This window comes from Trichosurus vulpecula, chromosome 3 (assembly GCF_011100635.1).
Source record: "Trichosurus vulpecula isolate mTriVul1 chromosome 3, mTriVul1.pri, whole genome shotgun sequence".
Taxonomy (NCBI): Eukaryota; Metazoa; Chordata; class Mammalia; order Diprotodontia; family Phalangeridae; genus Trichosurus; species Trichosurus vulpecula.
The window spans coordinates 119,366,266-119,391,381 of NC_050575.1; the positions used below are offsets into that span (position 1 = coordinate 119,366,266).

The 25,116-nt window shown below is 36.5% G+C and overlaps 1 pseudogene; it reads right to left on the reverse strand.

The window, feature by feature from the left end:
• Positions 1 to 162: 162 nt before the first annotated feature.
• On the reverse strand, positions 163 to 22,664 carry LOC118842175 (annotated as a pseudogene).
• Positions 22,665 to 25,116: the final 2,452 nt, after the last annotated feature.

Consider the following 25,116-nt stretch of genomic DNA (forward strand, 5'->3'; position numbering starts at 1 on the left):
ACCCCTATAAGGTATCCTTGCCTCTCCTGAAAGAATTTGGGCTTATTGTTTGTATATCCTCTATTGTTATAGGATTTGTCAGCTTCAGAAAAGTGTCATTTTTAAGCACAGGATGACTTATTTTTAGTAGTTTACTTTGTTGGATGTCTCTTGAATAACCTTTCATTTAAATTTGGGAAAAATGCTTTGCTGGTTTAAATGTTACTGGAGAGGCTAATTTTGAATCATACCTTGATAACAGCTGGAAAATATCATCCGGAATTATAGTTACTTCTGGAGGTGTGGGTGTTCTTAGCAGGTTTACACTGACAGAAATCTTGGGAGGAGAGAGTTCTCCATGATGTTCAAAGCACTTAGCAGATTGTGAAACCAATGGAGTATAATCTTCTGAATCCAAACTGCTTGGCAAAATATCTGAGTCTGATGTTGGTGGAAATATTATCCCCTTTGTTGTTTATTTTTTTTAACCTATCCATTTTAAAATTTGGATGAAGTAATATTTCTTTGTCATTAGTGGAGAGATCAAGCTCTTTTGGTTTAGGGACATTTAAAACTGGATTGCTGTTACTAGATGGGATTTTCAGTCCAGAAGTGAAGAATTCAGGCTCTGAAGGGGAATTGGAATGGTTAGCACCATTTTCTTTCAACTGCTCAAGTATGGAACCAGGAGGGATTAGGATGTTGTTTTTGCTTCATAATTTCACTTCTATGTTTATTTCATGAGTGTTATTCTTAGACAAACTTTTATTTTTCTGGGCATTTTTAGCACCATTGTGTAATCATTATTTAAACACATGGTATGTTCTGAAATTCCAGAGTGTTCTAGCTTAGGAGTTACCACTGCATACTCATCCATCTTTAAGTTGCATTTTGGAATTCTTAACACTTTGGGAGAGGATTGTTTAAAAGGTACATGCATAGTTATTTGCTCTTGCTTAGGAATATTCATTGCTGGTGGTTGAATATTCCAATTTCTGGAAAACATATACTTTTCTAGTCCAAAATCTGAAAGCTGCGGACTACGTGGAGGGCTCTGAGAAACATGGTTATTTTGAACAGAACCACTAGATGTATCTTCCTTCTCTGCCTCAGACTTTGGAGAGTTTTTGCATTTAGCCTCCTCTTCTTTAACATCACCAACATTCTCCTTTATTACTGGATCTTCCATAGCATTTGAGTAATATTTATCTTAAGTCAAGAGCAAACATTATTTATGATAGGGATAAATTAGAAACTTTTCAATAAGATCAGAAGTGAATCCAAAATGTCCATTACCACCATTATTATTCAATATTGTACTCAAAATACTAACCATAGCAATAAGACAAAAAAAGCTGAAGAAATTACAATAGATAATTAGAAAACAAAGCTATTGCTTTTTGAAGATTATATACATATATGTGTGTGTGTATGTATATATATAATCTTCCTCAGAGACTATACTTAAAGACTCTTAGAGAACAACAACAAGAAAAAAACTTGTCAAAACAATTAACAACCTTGGCAAAGTTGCAGGATGTAAAATAAACTTACATACATCACCAGCATTTCTATATACCAACAAAACCTGGTTGCAAAAGATAGAAAAGTTTCATTTAAAGTAACTGGAGACAGTATAAAATGCTTAGAAGTTTAGCTGCCAAGACAAACTCAGGAACTACATGAAAAAAATTACAAAACAGTTTACACACAAATAAAAACAAATATAAACAATTGGAGAAATATTAAATTGCTTATGGGTAAGATGAGTTAATATAATAAAATGATACTACCTAAATTAAATGCTCATTCAGTGTCATAGCAATCAAATTACTCAAGAATTATTTTATAGAGCTAGAAAAAAACTGCAACTGAACTGAAAGAGGTCAAGAACATCAAGAGATTTTATGAAAATTGTAGGAAGTCAGCCAATAGTACTAGATATTAAATTATAGCACAAAATGCTATTAATTAAAATGTTCTGATACTAGATAAGAAATAAAGTGATCAATCAATAAAATAGATTACCCAAACTATATACAGAAGTAAGTGACCACAAGAACCTATTGTTTGATGAACCCAAATATGTCAGCTTGTGGGGCAAGAACACATTATTTGGCAAAAACGAAACAAAAAAAATCTTCCAGGAAAATTAGAAGGCAGTCTGGCAGAAAGTAGGCACAGATAAACATCTCACACTGTATACCAATATAAGGTAAAAATAAATTCATCAGGTCTTTTGTGGTGGCAAAGAAGTGGAAATTGAAGGGATGCACATCAGTTACAGAATGGCTTTACAAGTGGCATATGAATGTAGTGGAATTCTATTGTTCTATAAGAAATGATGAGCAGGTAGATTTCAGAAAAAAACTGCAAAGACATATATGAACTGATGCTGAGGGAAGTGAGTAGAACCAGGAGAACTTTGTACACTATAACAGCAACTTTGTAAGATAATCAACTTTAATAGGCTTAGTTCTTCTCAGCAATACAATGATCTAAGATAATTTCAAAAGACTTATGATGGAAAACACTATCTTCATCCAGAGAAGTAATTATGGAGTTTGAATGCAGATCGAAGCATACTATTTTCTCTTTCTTTCTTTTTTCTTTCTTATGTTTTCCCCCTTTTATTCTGATTCTTCTTTCACGACATGAAATGTGCTTAATAGGATGGTACACATATAGCCTATATAGGATTGCTTGCTGTCTTAGGGAGGGAGAAGGGAGGGAAAGGGACAAAAAAATTGGAAATCAAAATCTTATAAAAGTGAATGCTGAAAACACTTTTATCTTTACAGGTAATTGGAAGAAATAAAATAGTAAAATAGTAAATAGTAAAAAAAAATAGTAAAAAAAGTTAAAAAAAGACAAAAAATGTGTGTATCATTTAACCACAAAAGGTTGATATACACAAAATAGTGGAATATGGGGAAAAATATTTGTCAGATTTGTGGGTAATAAAAGAGTTCATAACCAAAGGAGAGTTAGAGAAAATCATGGCGGGGGGGGGGGCAAAACTGATAATTTTGACTACATTAAATTAAAAAGATTTGATACAAAATAATTCAGTCAAAATTAGAAAGAAAGCAGAAAGTTATGGGAAATATAACAAGTTTATCTCACAAAGGCCTCATTTCTCAAATAGGGAATTGAGACAAATTTATAAAATAAAATAAAACTATCAAAAATCACATTACCAAATCTGGGGTACTCCTACTCATTGGCTAATATGACAGAAAAGAAAAATAACAAATATTGGATAGGACATGGGAAAATAGTTGACTAATGCATTGTTCATGCTCATGGTTCATGTGAATTGATCCAGCCATTTTGGAGAATAATTTGGAACTACGCCCCAAACCTAATATACATATATGTATATATATATATATATATATGTATACATACATATGTGTGTGTGTGTGTATAATCTTTGTGCCAGCAATACCACTAATAGGTCTGTAGGCCAAGGAGATCAAATTTAAAAAAAAAGGAAAAATGTCCATATATATAAAAATATTTATAGCTGTCATTTTGTGGACAAAGAATTGGGAACTGAGGGAATTGATACATTAGAGGAAGGTTAAACAAGTTGTTGTATTTCATTGTGACAGAGTACTATTGTGCTATAAGAAATGATGAAGTCAATGGTTTCAGGGAAAAAAAAATCAGGAAGATTTATATGAGATGACGCAAAGTGAGGTGAGCAAAACCAGAACTCTGTACACGGTAATCAAAATTGTCTGATGAGCGATTGTGAATGACTTAGTTATTCTCAGCAATACTAAGATCCAAGACAAATCTGAAGAATTTATGATGAAAAATGCTATCCACCTCCAGAGAATGAATTGAAGGAATCTGAATGCAGATCAAAGCATACCATTTTTAACCTCCTTTATTTTTTTATGTGAGTGTGTGTGTGTGTGTGTGTGTGTGTGTGTGTGTGTGTTTGACTTGTATTTTCTTTTACAACATGACTAATGTGGAAAAATATTTTTGGAAAAATATGCATATGTAGCTATATAAAACTGCTTGTTGTCTCAGGGAAGGAGTGTGTAAAGGAGAAAAGAAGGGATGAAATTTTGGACTCAAAATTTTAAGAAACACATGTTTAAGTTATTTTACATATAATTGGAGAAAATGAATTTTATATACATGCACACACACACACACACACACACACACACACACACACACAAGACTTATGATGGTCTCCTCTAGGTTCCAGCAAGGCACATCAAACACAAACTTCTTAATGGTAAAGCTAGGGCTATGCATACCAAGAGAGTTCCACCTGCCTCAAGTCTCTCCCCTCTCTATCAATCTTCCATTCAGCTATCAAATTAATCTTTATAAAGCAAACAACTAATCATGTCACACACTCCGTGCTCCAATTTGATAAACTCTAGTCTCTTTCTATTACTTGTAGAATCAAACATAAAATCCTTTGTTTGATAGTCAAAGCCCTTTACAAATTGCACCCACCCCTTTTCACCCCTTATTCCTCCATCGACCCCCAGGTGCTCTTCAGTTCAGTGACAGTGACCTCCTTGCTGTTCCTTGAATAAGATATTCCATTTTCAGGTTTAAGATATTTTCACTGATTGTCCCTCATGTCTGAAATACTCTTCCCTTTCATTGCTGCCTCTTGGCTTTCCTGGCTTCTTTTCTTTTCTTTATAAAAAATATTTAATTAATTAATTTATTTTTGGTTTTCAACTTTCATTTCCAGCAGATGTTCAGTTCCAAATTTTTTCTCCCTCTCTCCCCTACCCCAACCCCAAGATGGCATGCATTCTGGTTACCCCTTCCCCCAGTCTTCCCTCCCCTCTATCACCGCTGCCACATCCTCTTTCTCCTTACTTTCTTGTAGAGCAAGATAGATTTCTATACCCCATTTTCCTGGCTTCTTTTAAGTCCTAACTAAAACTGCATATTTTACAAGAAGGTGGTGCCAATCCCCCTATTTCAAGAGTCTGCCTTCTGTTGAATACTTTCAATTTATCCTTTATATTGGGTACATTATATATTTGCACATATTGGGTTACATTTTTTTTTCATTTGAGTGTGAGCTTCTTGAGGGCAAGGACTGTCAAGAAAAAGAAATTAGGCTAGTTTGGGATGATTTGTTCTTAATAAAGCTATATTAGCTCTTTGTATTCATTGCTTCCTTTTCTAAATGTCCAATAATCTGCTTCCTAATAATGAATTTGAAAATGTTATTAGGAATTGAAGCCAAACTCAATGATCTATTTTAGTCTCCATTCACTTCCATTAAAAAATTGGTACCATATTCACCTTTCTCTTGTCCTATAATAAATTTCTTATTAGAATGTAAGTTCCTTGAGATGAAGGACATATTGTTCTTGGTATTTGTCTTCCCAGCACCATGTCTGAGACAGAGTAGTGCAAGATAAATGTTTGTTGATTGAATGATCTCCCTTTCTCCAAGATCTGTTAAACATCACTCATGCTGACTTTGTAATCAAGTCAGTCAATTCATTCAGCACTTAGATGTTTAGGTAATATGGGCTTAGTAACTTTAATCAAGAATGTATTGTCGATATTCTCTCAATTTTTGCCTACTTATTCTGTTTCAAATTCCTATTTGGTATTTTTATTCTATTGCTTTCTTATCCAAAATTCATTCTCCTCATAATAAAAAAGCAAAGTAAGAGGTTGTAATATTCACCTACTCTCTGTCCTCAGGCCAGTGATCCAATCATTAGTTTTATTCTTACTTTGATTCTCTTCCATCCTCCCCTTTCATAACAATAACAACAACACCAACAACAAAATAATAAAAATATAAATCTCATACTTTTTTATTATCCTTGTTTGATTACCAGGCTAGTTCATTATGGGCTTTAGTAATCAACACTATTGTTAATTAGTTTTTCTTTCTTTCCTCACTGCGAACTCCAAAAAGAACCCTCTGCTTCCATATCGGTTTCTTTAGAGAATTCTCATTTTACCTCCTCACTGGCATTGTTTCTTTTTGAGTCTATAAAATTCCCTTCTTAAAAGCTTCCCATCACTTTATGGTTAACTTGTGTAGAGATTATTTTTTTAATTTTTAATTTAATACTTTATTCCTCTTTACATGTAAAACCAATTTTTAACATTCATTTTTTAAAAATTGAGTTCTAAATTCTATCCCTCTCTCCCTTTCCTCCCAACCCTCATTGAGAAGGCAAGCAATTTGATATGGATTATGCATGTTCAGTCATGCAAAACATATTTCCATGTTATTCATGTTATGAAAGAAAACCAAACAAAACCCAAGAACAATAAAGGGGAAAATGTAGGTTTTTATCTGCATTCAGACTACATCAATCTTTTCCTGGATGTGGATAGCAGTTTTCATCATTAGTTCTTCAAAATTGTCATGGATCATTCTATTGCTGAGGATAGCTAAGTCATTCACAGTTGATCATCATACAATACTGCTATTACTGTATATAATGTTCTCCTTGTTCTGCTCATTTCACTTCGTATCAGTTCATAAGGCTTTCCAGGTTTTTCTGAAAGCATTGCACAGCAGTATTCCATCACAGTCATATGAAAAAGCTAGTTTTAGCCATTCCTCAATTGATTGACATGCCCTCAATTTCCAATTCTTCGCAACCACTAGAAGAGCTGCTATAAATATTTGTGTACATGTATGTTATTTTCTTTTGGGGGGGTTAATCTCTTTGGGATACAGACCTAGTAGTAGTATTGTGTGGACAATGGGTATGCATGAAACTCTTCTTTCACAACATGACTAATAGGGATATATGTTTTACATGATTGCACATACATGGCCTCTATCAAATTGCTTGCTGTGTTAGGAAGGGAGGGAAGGTAAAAAATTGGAACTCAAAATTTTATTTTAAAAAAAGACTGTTAAAAATGTTTTTACATGAAATTAGAAAAAAATAATATAAAAAGTTCCGAAGTATATCCACATGTACAGACCTTGGGAATAGATCCAAATTTATCTACAGAGTGGTTGAATCAGTATACCACTTCACAAACAGTACATTTGTCTTGGTTTTCCCACATACTCTCCAACATTTGTCATTTTCCTTTTCTGTCATATTAGTCAATCTGATAGGTGTGGGTTGGTAGCTCAAAATTGCTTTAACTTGCATTTCTCTAATCAATAGTGATTTAGAACATTTTTGTATGACTATAGATAGCTTTGATTCCTTCATCTCAATACTGCTTGTACATTTCCTTTGGCCATTTATCAATTTGATCATTTATTAATAAAATTCTATAAATTTGACTCAATTCTCTATATATTTGAGAAATTATGTCTTCATCAGAGAAGCTTGCTGAATTTTTTCCACAGCTATGATTACTATATATTTCCCTCCATCCTCTTTCCTCCCCTTTATCCTAATATCTCTTTTCTTTCACCCTGTCCATTTTCAAAATTTTCCCAGTACTTAGGAAAATACCTGACATATTAAGCCCTTAAGAGGTGCTTGTTGGAGCCAAGATGGCGGCTGGAAAGCAGGGACTTGCCCAAAGCTCTCCCCCAGGACCATCCAAACACCTATAAAAATGGCTCTGAACAAATTCTACAACTGCAGAACCCATGAAATAGTGGAGGGAAGCAGGGCTCCAGCCCAGGACAGCCTGGATTGTCACTGGGTAAGGTCTATTGCACTGCGCTGGAAGTGGGGGCGATAGAAGGGAGGGCAGATAAGGGGAGAAAGTAATCAAAACCAAACACTTTTGAAAAGGGACAGGGTCAAGGGAGAAAATTAAAGAGTCATAGGTTAGGAAGGAGCAAAATATAGTTAGTCTTCCACAACATGAGTGTTGTGGAAGGGTTTTGCATAATGATACACATGTGGCCTATGTTGAATTGCTTGCCTTCTTAGGGAGGTGAGAGGGGAGAGAATTTGGATGTCAAAGTTTTAAAAGCAGATGTTAAAAGAAAAGGTTTTGCATGAAGCTAGGAAATAAGATATACAGACAATGGGGCATAGAAATCTATCTTGCCCTACAAGAAAGTAAGGGAAAAGAGGATGGGGGGAGTGGGGTGACAGAAGGGAGGGCTGACTGGGGAATGGGGCAATCAGAATACATGCCATCTTGGAGTGGGGGGAGGGTAGAAATGGGGAGAAAATTTGTAATTCAAACTCTTGTGGAAATCAATGCTGAAAACTAAAAATATTAAATAAATAAATAATAATAAAGAGGTGCTTGTTTCCTTCCTTTCTTCCTTCCCCTAGTTACTTGGCTTTGATTATTTATAAGTAACATTTATTTAGTACTTTACCTTTTACAAAGAGCTTGGCATATTATCTAATTTGATATTTCCAGCAATTCAGTGAGGTGCTTGCTACTATTATCTCAATTTTACGGCTGAGTAAACTGAGGTTGAAAGGTAAGTTAAGTAAAGTGTCCTCCATCATACAAGCTAGTAAATGGATGAGGCAGAGTTTGAACTCAGGGCTTCCTGTCTCCAAGTCCATCTCTATATCTTTAATATCACTCAGTGGCATCAAAATTCTCATGAAAGTATTGCATTGATTTTTTTGGTCTTTGTCAATCTTTACTCAAATGATCTTAATGGTTTTTTTTCCCTTTCTTAATTACTAGATTTCCTCACATGGGTTTATCTTTCTAATATTCCTACCTCTTCTTTTTACCCACCTTGTTGCTTTTGCAATTTATATACCCTCCTAGAGCTATATGCTCTGGATCATGGGCAATATACCAGCTACTTTGCATGATACTAATCAGACCATATAACCCTAGTTGAATTTCTTTATTCAAAAGAAGCAAGTAAAAAGTATGGGATAGATAGTATCATCTATTAAGACTTTACAGTCGTAAACTTCCTGTTCATATGAGTAACAAGTTTGAAGTCTGAACTTTTCTCCAATTCCTAAGACCTCTCAATCCTCTCCAAAACAGAAATTATGCACCAAGGATAATGTAACTTCAGCTGTTTCCATGGTCTAGGACATACAAAGTCCAAAAGAAAGTTAAAAAAATATCCCAAGAACTGCGGCTTACTCACCCTGAACTCACTTGCCATACTTAAATGCATAAAGCAATAGCAACAAAGGGACAAAAAAAAACTAATAAGAGACTTCATTCTAAAGGTTCACAAGGAGAGAGAGGTAAAGGGCGAAATCTGGTAGAACGAATGGTGAAGAGGTTGACAGGGGGCGTTATGGCCTGAACCTGGGGAAACCATGCCTACAGGCAAATGTTTTCATTACAACATGAGAGAATACATGAAAGAGGAGAGGATATTTGGAAAATAGAGAATAATGAATGATGTAACAGGGTTAAATAAAGGACTATGAGAAAAAAGCTTGAGAAAGAGAAGAGCCATATGGGGGAGAAAGTAAGGGGAGGGAGGAAGATGGAAAACGAAGGGAGAGAAAGGAGACCATACTTTGGAGGTGAGAGGGAGTTCCACTGATGAATAGTTCTTTGAGTGACAAGAAATGTGGACTTTACACTGAATGAAGCCTGGGATATTTGGTTCCTGAAAAGTCTACTTGTCCTGGGATGTGAGGCGAAGTGGAAGCCCTGGAGGAAACTGTCATTTGGAGGAGTGGGAGATCATGGACACAGGGAGGAGATTTCCAGGCAGAGGTAGAAAAACAGTCAACCAGAGAGAGTAGAGTTTAGTGAGGGTGTGCCCTACCATTGGTCAATATCCTATCTGACACAAGCTACAATTGGCATTGTTCTGAGAGTGAGGCACAACAGAAAAGTATAATCTATGGATTAAATAATCGCTACAATGTAGAAAGCACCTAGACAGCAGAGGCTAGACTGGATACAATGGACACATTGATTGTATAAAGAGCACAAAGAAAAGAGAGAGACTAGATAATAATAGGGATCCTAAATCGGAGATCAGGGATCTACAGTAAACAGAAATAGAGAATATAGATAATGAAAAAAATACTCTTTTGGATATGATTGAAAAAAATGAAATAATAAAAAACCCAATGAATAGGGTTAGTTGAAGGGATAGAGAAGAAGGTATAATTTATGTGGCCAATAGAAAAAAAGAGGGGGAAATATAGATAGATAGATAGATAGATAGATAGATTGATAGATAGACAGACAGACAGACTGATGATAGATAAAAAAGGAGATGGGAATGTATAAATGAAAACATAAAGAGAAAAAGGTAACAAATGAGAAGAGGGGGCTGGGGTAGAGGGGAAGAGAGTCCTTGAGGTTCACCTTAACAAATTAGAGTAAAATAATTGAAGGGAGATAACACTGTTTTTATAACAGAATAAGGAAAAATCATAACTTAAAAAAACATATCTCACCATATACCAAAATAAAGTCAAAATGGGTTCATGATTTAGGAGTAAAAGTTGATACTCTAAGTAATTTGGAAAAGCAAGGAATAGTTTACTTATCAGATTTGTGGAAAAGTAAAGAATTCATGACCCAACAAGAGATAGAGAGCATTACAAAATGCAAAATGGATAATTTTGATTATGTCAAATTGAAATGTTTTTGTACAAAAAAAGCCAATGCAACAAGAATTAGGAGGGAAGCAGAAAATTGGGAGAAAATCTTTGCAACTAGTATCTCTGATAAAGGCCTCATCTCTAAAATATACAGGGAGCTAAGCCAAATATATAGGAATACAAGCCATTCCCCAATTGAGAAATGGTCAAAGGATATGAACAGGCAGTTTTCAGAGGAAGAAATTAAAGCTATCTACAGGCATATGGAAAAATGCTCTGGATCGCTGCTGATTAGAGAAATGCAAATCAAAACAACTCTTAGATACCACATCTCTCCTGTCAGATTGGCTAAAATAACAAATCAGGAGAATGATAAATGCTGGAAAGGATGTGGGGAAATTGGTACATTGTTGCACTGCTGGTGGAGTTGCGAGCTGATCCATGTGTGGATCTATGCCCAAAGGGCTATAGAAATGTTCATACCCTTTGACCCAGTAATACCACTTCTAGGGTTGTATCCCAAAGAAATCTCGCAAGCGGGAAAAGGACCCATATGTACAAGAATATTTATAGCAGCTCTCTTTGTGGTAGCCAAGAATTGGAAAGCAAAGGGATGCCCTTCAATTGGGGAATGGCTGAACAAGCTGTGGTATATGAAGGTGATGGAATACTATTGTGCCATAAGAAATGGGAATGATGCAGACTTCATAACAACCTGGAAAAACCTACACGACATAATGCTGAGTGAGCGGAGCAGAGCCAGGAGAACGTTGTGCACAGCCACAGATATGTGGATTCCGTGAGGACCAACCCTGACATACTGCACTTCTCTCAGCAACCTAAAGGGGCAAGGACAACTCCAGGGGACTCACGATGGAGAATGCTATCTTCATTCAGAGAAAGAACTGCGAAGTTTGAATACAGACTGAGGCACACTACATGCTCGCCTTTTCTGCTTCTCTTTTTTTGTTTTGTTTTTTTGTTTTTTTTTTTGGTTCTGTTTCTTTTTTCTCATGATTCATTCCATTGGTCAAAATTCTTCTCCACGACTTGACTAGAGCATAAATTAATTCAATGCGAAGTTATACATGACAGTTATATGAGACTTCATGCCGTCTTGGGGAGGGAGGGGGGAGGGAGGGGAGAAAAACTGGAACTCAAAACTATGTAGAACCGTGTGTGGTAAACTAAAAATAAATAAAGAAAAAAAAACATATCTTTGGAGACAGATGGAAGAAAACATGATTCTGTTATATGTTTAAATGTGAATGGATTAAACAATCCAATAAAATGGGGGAAAAGTGACAGATTGGATGAGAAAACAAAACTCTCTACTCTGTTGCTTGTAAGAAACACATTTCAAAAAACCAAGACACACAAATAAAACTAACATGGAAAAAATTATTATGCATTAAGTGAATCCAAAAAATTAGAAGTTGCCATCATTTTATTAGAAAAAGCAAAAGCAAATATTTTTAAAGTGACAAAGGAGCTATTTTATTCTCAAATGAACCATAGACAACAAACCAATAACAGTATGATCCAAATGCCTTAGCATATAAATTTATTTTTAAAAAAAATCTGAGCCTCAAGAAGACATAGGCATTAACAAAATAGTGACAGAAGACTTCGATATTCCTCTCTCAGTTTTATACAAATGTAATAGAAAGATAAACAAAGGGAAAAAATATTGAAATAAATGGATTTCTGAAGGAGAGTTAAAAGATTTATTGCATCTCCTAAATGGGACAGCAGAAATATATATATATATATATATATATGTCAGAACCACATGGAACTTTCACAAAAATTAACCATGTACTAGGGCAAAAGATATGGAAAATAAGGGCAAAAAGGCAGAAATAATCACTACATCCTATATATGAGATAAAAAATAAGAATAGAAATTGATTCAGGGAACATAAACAAAAGGTACAGACACAAATGCAGACTTAACAATGAAATCTTTTATAATGAATGGGTCAAAGAACAAATCATAGAAACAATAACTATGTAAAAGAAATTGCTAATGATTAAACAACATGCTAACATTTCTAGTATCTAGCTAAAGCAGTCCTTAGAGGGAAAAGTAAAACCTTATGATAATACATCAACAAAATAGAAAAATAGAAGGTCAATAAACTGAATATACATTTACAAAATTGCAAATTTAGTAAATAAATAAACTTAAAATAAGCACAAAAATGGAGATATTAAAATTATGGGGGAATTAAATAAGTTGGAAAGAAGAAAATAAAGTAATAATAAAACTAAAATCTATGTCTTTGAAAAGATTAATAACATTGAGAAACCCATAGCTAATTCGAATAAAAAGAAGATTGCAGAAAATCAAATCAATAAAATAGCAAATCTACAAGGTGAAATTACAGCAAAACCAGAAGAAATAAAAAAGTAATCAAAACATGTTTTGCAGGGTTATTTGCTAAGAAAAGTGAAAGCATAAGGGAAATAGAGGAATTCCTTCAGCAATACTCAAGAACTTGTAGTCATGCGAGGATAAACAGGACTCTAACAGATGAAGAGAGTGCAGAACATTCAAGTGAATATGAGTATAAGGAGAAGCAGTGCAATTTTTGTTACCTGATCATACTACATAGACAGTATCAGTAGAGTTTTCTTTTGTCACCTGAGCATAGTATGTAAATAATATTAATAAAGATTCTCTCTCTCTCTCTCTCTCTCTTTCTCTCTCTCTCTCTCTCTCTCTCTCTCTCCCACTCAAAACAAAAAAGAAGACCTAATTCCTGGAGGGAAAAGAGAGGATGACAGGTCATGGGGCCAGTGCTTCCTTGTTTGGTGATAAGGGAAAGGAGAACTAAGTATACTTTGAAATGCCTTCTAGATTTGAGAAGTGATTTCAAAGAGTTGATAGGAAGGAAAAGAAGATAAGATATAATGAAATTCTACAGAAGAGATCACTCTCACATGGATGGAAAAATCTCAGAAATGAAATGCTAATGATACCAAGAGAAATAATTTAAAGATGGAAGAAATATAGGAGCTTCATAAGGACATCAATGTGAAGGTACAGAGAACTCACTAATCAACTTAGATTTTAAAATGTCATGTACAGGAGATGGAAGCAAAGTCAAAAAAAGAGGAAAAAAAAACATGACAAGGTACTATAACAATATTAGAAAGAGACTTAAAGCTCCAAATGCCCTGAAGATAGCTAGGAAAACTAAAATCAACAAAAAGAACTTTAAGAAAAAAGCTCTTGTGTGTGGGAGGTGGGGTGAGTGGGAGGAAGACTGAAGATTAATGAAATGATAAGAGGAGTCAGTTTTTAGGGTAGAATGAATAATGATAACTGATGGCACAGAGAAGAAGGAGTCATTCAATTCCTTTTTATTTGGTCTATTTCTTTCCCAAGGAGAATGAGTTTTGGGCTGCAATGACAGGAAAATGGTTAGTAAAAGAGTTGATAACCAAGAACAGGAAGAACTGGCAGATATGATTGCTGAGAAATTGTCAATGATCATTGGAAGATTTTGGAGAATGAGAAGTGTACAAGACTAGAGAAGGACAGCAATTGTTTTAACTTTCCTAGAAATTAAAGAAAATGTAATTTACAACTATAGGGCAGGGAATATGACTTCTATTCCTAGTGAAATTCTAGAATGCATTAACAAGGAGATATTTAGTGAACATCTTAGAAAAGGAAGCAAAGATAACAAAGAATAAGCAAGGTTTCATTTAGAATGGGTCATTCCAGACTTATTTCATTTACAGATTTTCTATACTGAAAGGTCTGAAGAATGTCATATATATAATTCACCTAGGTTTCAGCAAAGAATTTTAAAAGATATTGTATTCTCATAGAAATTATAGAGAGATGTTGGCTAGACAGTAACGTAATTAGATGCATTCAGAACTGGCTGAATGGCTGGACTCAAAGAGTAGTCATTAATAGATCAATGCTACCTAGGAAGCAGGACTTCAATGGAATGTCCAAATTCACTATTCTTAGCTCTATGCCATTTAGCATTTTTATTGATCACTTGGGGAAAAAAGAAAAAAAAAACATCAAAATTTGGAGGTTACACAAAGTTGAGAGAGATAGCCGAAACATTAGATGTCAGAAAAGGATCCCAAAATATTTCAATAATGGTAAGATTTGGGCTTGATCAAATAAAATGTAGTTTAATGGACATAAATAAAAATTATTATTATTAAGGTAAAAGCAATTGACTTTACAAATACAAGATAGGGAACATATGTTTAGACAGTAGTTTGTCTGAAATACATCTGAAGATTTTAGACTTAAATATCATAATAGGAGTCAACAATGTGATATGAGAACCAAATTATCTAATATGATCTTACACCAAATTAAAAGATAGAACTTTCAGGAATAAGAAATGATTATGCTAATATATTCTATCTTGTTAAGACTGTTTCTGGAATATCGTGTTCTGTTTTGGGAACTATAGTTTAGGAGAGATATTGATGAAATAGAGAGAGTCCACAGAAAGGTATCCAGGATGATGAAAAGGCCTTATGGCCATGCCATATGAGGTTCAGTAGAAGCAACTGTAAAGGTTTAGTCTGGATAAGTAAAACAAACAAACCTAAGAGAGGATATGATCAAGCGTTTTTCTTCAAATACTTTAAAAGTGACCAGGTAGAGAAGGGATTATTTGTTCTTGGCCCCAGAAAGAAGAACTAGGAGCAAAGTGATGGTTGCACATAAATAGTTTGATATAGTCTCTCTTGTTCTCTCTCTGTTTCTCTGTCTCTCTCTTTCTCTCTGTCTCTTTCTGGGTCTCTCTCTCTCTCTCTCTCTCTCTCTCTCTTTCTTTCTCTCTCTCTCTAGTATAGTTAAATGGCCATTAAATTTCCATAAAACTCTAACTTGTGTAACTCGACAATCCTATGAAATTTATCTCTTTACATTGTAATCTGTAGTTTCTTTTGATTGTTACAAATAATGCATAGATTTTTGCATAGGCATTTTAGACAATTGATTTATAACTCCTTTCTTGGATTTTTGTCTTTTGGAGTTTCTAATGGTATTTTCTTACTACAATGTAATAACTCTCTATGATGCTTATGTTGCTAGGTATCTACTGATAATTCTGCCCATTTTCATCTCTAACTTAACATAAATTTGATTAGTTTTGTAAAGACTATGGACAAGAATGTTCTTTCTAGGTTTGTTAGGGGAACTCCATCACTGATTAGAAGCCTCTCATCCTTATTTGGTAAACCATGGGCTAAAAATCTAAATCCCATTGTCAGTTGCCATTTTTTTCTTATTTAATATAATAGTTGTTTTAATTTTCATTTCTCTCATCAATAAGGATTTAGAGCATTTTTTCATATGACTATAGATAACTTTCAGTACTTTGTCAGAAAACTGCCTGTTCATATTCTTTGACCATTTACCATTTGAGGAATGGCTCTCATTTCTATAAATTTGATTCAATTTCCTGTATATTTGAGAAATGAAATCTTTATCAGGGAAACTCATTGTAATTTTTTTCACAGTAATGATTATCAACTCTGTATTGCTCTCCATCCTATTACCCCCACCCTGTTTATCTTACTCTCTCTCTCCTTTTACCTGTCCATTCTCAAAAGTGGTTTTTTTCTGATTTTTACCTCCTTCAAATTGCCCTCCCTTCTATCAGCTTTCCCCACTTCTCTTAGCCCCTTCCTTTTTTACTTTCCTATATGGTTAGGCAGATTTCTATACCTAACTGAATGTGTGTAGTATTCCCTGTTTGAGCCAATTCTGATGAGAGTAAGGTTTGTGTGCTCCCCTCCCAGTTTTCCCTATTTTCCCCTCCACTGTTGGCTTCCCCTATTTTCCCCTCCACTGTTAAAATTTATGTGAGGTCTCTTTTATATAAGATAACTTCTCCCATTCTACTTCTTCCTTTCCCCTTCTCCTAGTGCATTCTTCTTTCTCATCCATTAATTTTATTTTTTTAGATAATCATACCACCAAATGCCATTTCCTTAACTTTTCCCAAGTCAGTCAACAACCTATTATTAAGGTACTGTGTGCCAAGAATTGTGCTAAGAATTAGAGATACAGAGAAAGATAAAAAGGAGTTCCTGTCCTCAAGGAGATCACAATCTATCAAGAGAGACAACATGGAAACAACTATGAGCAGACAAAATATATACAGGATAATTTGGAGATAATTTCAGCAGGAAGGCACTAAATTTAAGGACTAGAAAAGCCTTCTTGCAGAAGGAATCATCTGCCTTTGTCTTCTGAAGCCCCTCATTTCAATTAGGAATGGTAATGACAACATCTGCGAACTTAAGGTCTTCAATGTCTGGCTTAATTCTTGATAAATTTTAATAATGCTTTCCAGATTACTTTTGGCAGTAACATTTGTTTTCAGATGAATCACTAGAAATGGTGTAGTAGTCATTAGGTTTGCTAGATCTTGGGTGGTTTTACATCATTGCCTTAATCAAACAAAAAAACTTTCTATTATCATGTTGATTATTCAGTAAGTTGTTAGTTAATTTTCTTATTTTTAATTCAAATCATGCTGTTTCCCTACTCAGGAATATTCTTTGATTCAACGTTGTCCATAGGATGTGACGGGAACTCAGCCTGACATTTAAGGCTTTCTGTTATTTGACTCTAAGCTAATTTTTAAGCCTAATTTCATTTTACTTTCCTTCATTCTATCTGCAAGTTAAATAGTTTGGACCAGGAGCCATTTCCAGTTCCTGACCTCATATTAATTCCATATGCCATACAGTTTAAGAAATGATTGTGAAATGAATGAATCATTAATTTCTGAAGGTAGCACAGTGTAGTGGGAAAAATGCTGAATCTGGAATCATAGGACCTGGATTCAAAGTCCATCTCTGCCACTTAATATCTCTGTGAATATGGGCAGGCCATTTAACCTCCCAGGGCCTTGGAGTCCTCATTTACATAATACGGACACTAGACTAGGAAATAATTGAGACTTCTTACTACCCAATATCTATGATTAATCTGTCTGAATCAGATTTTTACCCCCATTGATGATTCTCTGAAGCTGGTTTATACTGCCACTATACCTTTCATTGGGAACCATTCTCACTGCTGCTTCTAACATACATACTTCCTACAAGAGAGACTAAATTTCCAAATTTTCTATCTTTGGTAGCATGAGCATCCTAGGAGGGAGGATGTGGTCGCAGATGTGCTTCTTAGAGGTTGAGCTGTAGCCCCAGGCTATTCCATATGTTGGTTTTACTGTTCTTTGAAGTTGTGACCTGAATGTTATTTAAAATTCCTTTGTTTTCTGAGATAGGTTTTGTTCTAGGGGAAGAGACAACTTTTTATCTCCCATCCCCCTTTGTAAAGCAGCACTTTTCATGCTGTTAGGATAACATTGGCTCTGGTCCAGCCTCTCACCTAAGTACTTAATCAGATAGGACTAGGCATTTTGGAGAGGGGATTACACACACAATAGTATTGAAGAGTCTCTTTGGAGCTATTCCAGTCTATTACATTCTGAATCCTATACAGTGTAAACATCTGAGAGAATTAATGTACTCCATTTGCTGAACAAGTTTACCCTCATCACCACTCTCCCATCACTTCAAACACATTCAATGCATTCTCATTGCCAATAGGGTAAAATCCAAATCTCAAAGCCTGGGTCTCAAGGCCCTCCCCAAATTGTCCTCACCCTGCTTCTCCTTATTTCTCACTATTAGCTTGCATGAACCATTTAATTTGACCAAAATTACCAACTCACATCTCCCTGAATATTCCTTGAATCTTTCATTCATATAAGTTGTTCTCTTTTCTTCTCCACCCATCTCAATGCCACCTACCATAATATAATTTTAAAAAATGTATAAAGGCCTTTAGAGGTAATCTAGTTTGAAACCTTCTTTCTTGCAATTAGGAAATAATGGTGAGAACATGAAGGAGGAAAGATCCCCGTGAGTGAACTTGGTCAGGAAAGAATTAACAGTGAAAGTGAGAATTGACATGGAGCTTGATGGATAATAAAGTGGAAAAAGCACAGGATATAGATTCCTGGGACCTAGATTCCAAGTCTGCTACTTTGAACTTGTGTATGTTTGATTATTGGAGAAAAGTGAAGAGAAAGAGATAGAAATAGAGAGATAAAACAGCAAATAAGCCATTTGTGTTGCAAGCAGATTGTGGCAGTACTTTTAGGTGCTGGTGATACAAAGACAAAAATGAAACAGTTCCTTCTCTCAAGTACCTTACATTTTATTAGAAGAGACAACATGTATACTTACAAGCATGTACACATTATATATTTAACTCAAGTCCCAAAGCCGTTGGTGTGAGTATCGTTCTACATTGGTGGGATCAACGACTCACATTTTCATGAGGGGTGAAGTGGACTTGGAGAGAAGAGAGGTTTGTTTCTCTTAGTGTCTCTTCAGATACTGGGGTTAGTTTGGGTGCTACTGGCTTTCAGCTTCAAGAGAGAAGATAGATGACACCAACTCCACTTTGAGTTACTGAAGGAAGAAGGTTCAGAAAAGAGGCTGACATGAGAACTGGCAGTCTCCGTGACATCCCTATCCTTAAATTTCTACACTAAAGACTTTGGGGAATTATTCTTTGGATGAGATCTTGGACTCCCTTTGTTGAGATGGGTTACCTCTTTCCCCATGCAGAGCCTCTTTACTCTGTATTATTTGGGTATATTCTCTTATATTTGCTTTTGTCTGATTTCTATTTTTCTATTGATAGATAAATGTATCTGTAATGTATATGTTTATTGTGGAAATGGTATTTGGAGGGAAGGAAGTCAAGCCTTATACATTCTCTCTCTCTCTCTCTCTCTCTCTCTCTCTCTTTCTCTCTCTCTCTCTCTCTTTCTCTCTCTCTCTCTCTCTTTCTCTCCCTATCTATCTATCTGTCAATCTATCTACAATTTGGGATTCTCCTTTTCCTGTTAGTGAATAGCAAAAATAAGTTTACCTTGAACTTAAAACCACATTTCCTGGACCAATAATATTTAAGAGAGCAAATAGACATAATTCTATTCGGGTACCTTATCTCTCTGAAGAGAGCATAATGGCCAAGCTTCTGGCTCCAATCTCTTGCTTCCTTACTTTGTAAAAACAAAGTCTCCCATGGAGAAGGATGAAGGGAGAAAAGCCTGGAGATGTCTATCCTGTCTGTCTTTGAGCCACACAATGATCCCCCATGAAAATAGCCTCACTACAAATAAAAAATAAAAATAAAAGCATGGCTATGTTTAGGAGGAAGATACTGGTAACTGGGCTTGTGGGAAGGGGGGAGTCAGAGAAGGCCTATAGAGGAAGTGATAATGGAGATGAGCTTTGTAGGAAATGAGAGAATTTAATAGGTGGAGATAAGAAAGAAGTTCATTCTAGGCATGAAAGACAGCCTATGTAAAAACATGGAGGTGGGAGATGGATTGTCAATTGAAAAAACAGAAAAAATTTTGGTGTGATTGAATGAGAATTATAAAGGGGAGTGATATATAATAATCCCAGAAAGGTAGCTTGAACCAAGGCTTACATGATAGAAATGTTAAACAAAAGAGTTTGTGTTTGATCTTGGAGTTGATAGGGAACCACTAGTATTTGTTGAGATGGGAAATGAAACAGTTAAACATGTGCTTTTGCAATATCATTTCAGAGATGATAGAGATAGAGATTATGGATATTGGTCACGTGGAACCTTTTAATGCAGACAGTACAACTTACGCTTGAGTATGTAGGATGTTTATACTTCTTCAATTCAAATATATAGATGAAATATAGAATATTTCAGTACATCGAACAGTACCACTTGATCCCACCCTTTGGGACAACTGCTTTCCTGTGTATGTGTGTGTGTGTGTGTGTGTGTGTGGTGTTTGTAGGAGAGAGAGAGGAAGAAACAGAGAGAGGGGAGGGGGAGAGGGAGAGGATTAAAGGAAAGGAATATTATGGGGAAGAGAGAGAAGGAAGACACCTGGAGAAGATACAACTGGGAGATTTAGGAGAAGGGAGAAAAGGTTCATGCAGGGAGACTTTAGCTGAGATGTTTCAATATTTCACAATAGCACCAAAGAGTTCAAGAGATCCTCTCTAGGCCTTGTTTTTATCTTCTCTAAAATGAGAGATTTCTATTTGTTACCTTATCTCTCTTCTGTTTGTAAATCCTATGTTCTCTGGGATCCCAGATCCTGTATTCAAAGGCAAAAGGAGTAAGTTGTGTGTGTGCAGGGTGGGTGCTCACTTTCCAAGCAGACAAAGATCAAGGCATTAGGGACAGAAGGGTTCTAGCCTTGGTTTCTAGTGGTGAGAGGTCAGTGTTGCCATGACAACTCTCCAGGCTACTTTGACCCTGGTAAATGGGAAGTTTTGTGCTAATGGCTCCAGTTGTTAGAGGGCAGCAGGCAGGAAGTTAACAGAATAGTCAAGAAAACATTGCTGTAAACATGCAAGGCCTTGAGTATCTGGTCTGCCTTACAAGTACCTCTCCTGCTGGACATAGAAGATTAACTCCAGAGCTCGGCAGGCAGACCCAGGAAAAGCCAAATGGCTTCATCACTCCCCTGCAGTTTGGAACAGTTTGTTTTTTTATCCCAGACTCTCCCTAGATTTGGCCCCATCCCTGGCGGACTGATGCCAGCTCCAGGTGCAGAGGCAGATACAGGATTTGCTGGTCACATCTGCTTTGTTCAGGCTTGATGAAGGGAAGAATCAGGACTGTTTGCAAGAAGGGTGATTGGAGGTAGGGACTGATTTAGTGGAATTAGAGTGTGAGGAGCATGCTTGTCCATGGTGGAAAAAGAAAAATTCCAGTTAATAGATCTAGGGAAAGAGGTCATAAGAGGGCCCTTAGAAAGGATGAATTTATATTAGGGCATTGAACTGTAGTCTATAATTCTTTATATCTAGATTTCTATAGATTGTTTTCCAAGTTTGAAGCTGTAATGAAAGATGTATATGGATCATTGTAGTATTACTTAGATATATAGTCTGATAGTGACAAACTCAAATACAAACAGTCATATTTTGACTTAGAAAACCACAGCTTAGTATCATCTATGTTTTATTGTGTTTTTAGTTATCTTGTTAAGTACTTCCCAACTACACTTTAATTTGTTTCAGTCTCCACACAGTCCTTGGCCAGAGACTGACACCTTTAATATTTTAGAGATAGAAAAATTGATACCAAGAGAGTGGAAGCAATTAGCCTAATATTACACTACCTAGCTTGCGACACAGTTTTTGTGAGTGGATGGGGAAAGGAGGGATGTCATTTAAGCTTCTCCAGATGATAATGATAGAGGGATACAGGGATCCCAGGCAGCTATCTGTTATTGATGATGATGAGAAAGTGGGGGAGGATGGTAACAATATACCTGTGGTGCCTGCTACTGTATAGACCAAGGCTTGTGGATCTCTTCAGCTCTAGAGGTCTGAGCTGAAGTAGGGCTACATTCAACAAGGTATGTATGAGATAAGTGGCCTGAATCAGAAATGGAGCAGGTCAAATATTCTGTGCCAATTAGTGGGAAGGCTGACATTCTGAGTGACTACTGATCTCCCAGTCTGGAAGGTACAAGGACAATCAGTCTCTTCCAACCTAATATTATTTTGTTATTATTGTTATACTGTAGTATAATGGAAAGGACCCTGCAGTGTTGCCTTTGACGTTTATGAGCCTGTGGTATTTGTTATGTCACTTCCTCTCTCTAAGCCTCCATTTTTTCATTTATATAATAAGTAGGTTAGATTGAGTGCTAAAGTCCCTTCCATTTCTGGTGATCTATGATTTTTTATAAATTGATGCCAACACACCTGAAGTTTAAATTAGTTTTTATGGAGTCATCTTGACTTTTACCTTGAATTGCAATCATATCCCCACAATGTAATCTCCCATGTGCCCTCTACTTGCCTTGTTAAGTGAGCATCAGAGATTGGCGCATACTTCCTTGTCCTTTAAATGCCACCATTTATTGGGCTGCATCTCCTTATTTTCTTGTCTCCCCTCCCCATGATCCATTCTTGCCTAGATGCTAGAGATGCTAAAAGAAGCATCCAGAAAGGTGAGCTGGGGGTGGGAGGTGGGTAGGAAAGTCAAGAAGATTAGGCATTCCTAGGCATTCCAGGACTCAAAATAGAGCCCTCTACTTCTTTACCAGCTGTCTCTTCTTCCTTTTCTTCTGCTTCAAAGGGCATGAGTTGTGGTTGCTGTGCTACACCATATGCAGGAGTTTCACTTTTCCTCATAGAGGTGTGGTATATTGGAGAAAGCACTGAGTTTATGAATCATAGAACCTGGCTTTAAATTGCAGTTGTGCTACTGACTACCTATGTGATCTTTGGCAAGGCATTTAACCATAACAATAACTCACACAAACAATTTCTTTAGGGCAGTGGTATTACTATCTCCATTTTATAATTGAAGGAATCTGATTCAGATGTGGGGAGGTGATTAACCATGGCCATGTGGATACTAAGCATACGGATCTAGAGTACTTTTCAAAACACTACTCTCATACAGAGATGGCGACAATAATGATGAAATCAATGATGATAATTTGTTAGGTTTATGGTCCATGTGCCATCCTAATCTTACCAAATGGGGATATTTAATCTCTCACTAGGTAGCTATGGGATATGTAACCTCACTGAGCCACAGTTTTGTTTTTTTCTCATATGTAAAATGAGAAGTCCAAATGGGGGAGCAGAGTGGAAAACAAAACTCTGGATATGACATTAGTGAACCTAGGTTCCTCAGTCTCAAATTGGACTTGTCGATTCCTATATTCCATGATGGACATAAGCCCTGCTCACATTTCCCAACTACCCTCTGGAAGTTTCCGCTCTATAATTAATCAATCCATCTCATTCTAGACCTTTTCCTCTAATTCTCCTTCTATTTTCTTACAGTAACAGAGACATGGTTTCATTCTTCTCAACATTGTTCCGCTACATCCAGTAGATGACACTGGATCCATGGCCATTGTTTCCAGTACTGATTGGTCCTTTTCTCATTACTCCTAACACTGTTGAAGTTCTGCCACCATCACTCAGTAACTTTTCTCAAGATTCACTCTATTCAAATATATCATTAAATTCCAATCCTTATCTACTAAGGCTGAGATAATTTACCTCCCTTCTTTGTCAAGGAGTTCAATACCAGGTTCATCAGAAGTCATTCAAAGAGGAAAGAATACATATACACACACAGTTAGACATAGAAAACTATCTTATTCAAGAGGGAAATAGAAGGTTAAAAGAATAAGAGAAAGTGGGGAGGGCTATAAAAGTGAGGGTGGGTTAAGGGAGATAGCTACAGTACAACATAATTTTGTGGAGGGACTGGGTAAAAAGAGAAAGAGAAAGAGGAACAGAAGAAAACAGGATGGAAATACACAGCAATCATAACTATGAATGTGAATGGGATGAGTTGACCCATAAAGTGGAAGTGGATAACAGAATGATTTAGAAACCAGAATCAAATAGTATGTTGTACACAAGAGACACACTAAAACAGAAACACACACACACATGCACACACACAGAATTAAAATAAAGGGCTGGAGGAGCCAAGATGGCAGCTGGTAAGCACGGACTAGAGTGAGCTCCGTACCCGAGTCCCTCCAAAAACCTATAAAAATGGCTCTGAACCAATTCTAGAACAGCAGAACCCACAGAACAGCAGAGGGAAGCAGGGCTCCAGTCCAGGACAGCCTGGATGGTCTCTGGGTGAGGTCTATTCCACACGGAGCTGGGAGCTGGGAACGGAGTGGAGCAGAGCCCAGCCTGAGCGGCGTGGACGATCCAGACCAGAAGCCGGGCGGAGGGGGCCCTAGCGCCCTGAATATGTGAGCTGCGGCAGTTACCAGACCCCCTCGACCCACAAACACCAAAGACTGCGGAGAAGGTTAGTGGGAAAAGCTGCGGGAGTGGAAGGAGTTCCTGGCTTCCAGCCCCGGGGGCAGCGGAGGTGGGGCAGCTACAGCTGTTGTTACTTCAGGCTCCAGGCCCACCTGGTGGGAGGAATTAAGTGGCGGATCAGAGCTGGAGTGCAACAGCCTGCTGAAGATCTAAGCCCAGTCTGGACTGGGGGTCCTTGGGGAAGGAGGAGTGCGGCTCTGACAGAGCTGGCACCTTCCCCCCAAATGTAGAACATAGAACTCGTAAGTCTACAAGCAGTCATACCCCACTGAAATACTCAAGGGTCAAGTTAGTTGGTTGGGAATATGGCCAGGCAGCGAAAACACGCCCAGATTCAGTCTCAGACTTTGGATTCTTTCTTTGGTGACAAAGAAGACCAAAACATACAGCCTAAAGAAGACAACAAAGTCATAGAGCCTACAACCAAAGCCTCCAAGAAAAACATGAACTGGCCCCAGGCCATAGAAGAACTCAAAAAGGATTTGGAAAAGCAAGTTAGAGAAGTAGAGGAAAAATTGGGAAGAGAAATGAGAAGGATGCGAGAAAACCATGAAAAACAAGTCAATGACTTGCTAAAGGAGACCCAAAAAAATACTGTAAAATACATTGAAGAAAACAACACCTTAAAAAACAGACTAACTCAAATGGCAAAAGAGCTCCAAAAAGCCAATGAGGAGAAGAATGCCTTGAAAGGCAGAATTAGCCAAATGGAAAAGGAGGTCCAAAAGACCACTGAAGAAAATACTACTTTAAAAATTAGATTGGAGCAAGTGGAAGC